Below are 958 nucleotides of genomic sequence, written 5' to 3' on the forward strand. Positions count from 1 at the left end.
AACTCCTCTTCATACTCATCCTCAACCTCATCCTCATCCTCATCCTCATCCGATCCTCATCCTCATCCTCATCCTCATCCTCATCCTCATCCTCATCCCCATGCTCATCCTCATCCTCTTCCTCATCCTCATCCTCATCATATCCCCATCCTCATCCTCATCCTCATCCTCATCCTCATCCTCATACTCATCTTCCTCCTCATCCTCACCCTATCCTCATCCTCATCCTCATACTCAACCTCATCCTCATCCTATCATCATCCTCATCCTCATCCTCATCCTATCCTCAACCTCATCCTCGTCCTCATCCTCATCCTCATCTATTCCTATCCTCATCCTATCCTCATCCTCATGAGCATCCTATCCTCCTCGTCCTCATCCTCATACTCATCCTCATCATCATCCTCATCCTCATCCTATCCTCATCCTCATCCTATCCTCATCCTCATCCTCATCCTCATCCTCATCATCCTCCATCCTATCCATGTCCACATCCTCATCCTATCCTCATCCTCATCCTCGTCCTCCTTCTCAACCTCATCCTCATCCTATCCATGTTCTCATCATCATCCTGTCCTCATCTTCATCCTAGTCTCATCCTCATCCTCATCCTATCCTCTTCCTCATCCTCATCCTCATCCTCATCCTCTTCCTCATCCTCATCCTCATCCTCACCCTCATCCTCATCCTCATCCTCATCCTCATCCTGATCCTTATCCTCATCCTCATCCCCATCCTCATACTTATCCTCATCCCCATCCTCATCTTTATCCTAATCCTATTTTCATCCTCATCCTCATCCTATCCTCATCCTCATCCTCACCCTCATCCTCATCCTCATCATATCCTCATCCTCATCCTCAACATCATCATATCCTCATCCTCATCCTAACCACGTTCTCATCATCATCCTATCCTCATCCTCATCCTCATCCTCATCCTATCCTCATCATCATCC

The sequence above is a fragment of the Lupinus angustifolius genome, chromosome LG13 (genome assembly GCF_001865875.1).
Source record: "Lupinus angustifolius cultivar Tanjil chromosome LG13, LupAngTanjil_v1.0, whole genome shotgun sequence".
In the NCBI taxonomy this organism is placed as follows: domain Eukaryota; kingdom Viridiplantae; phylum Streptophyta; class Magnoliopsida; order Fabales; family Fabaceae; genus Lupinus; species Lupinus angustifolius.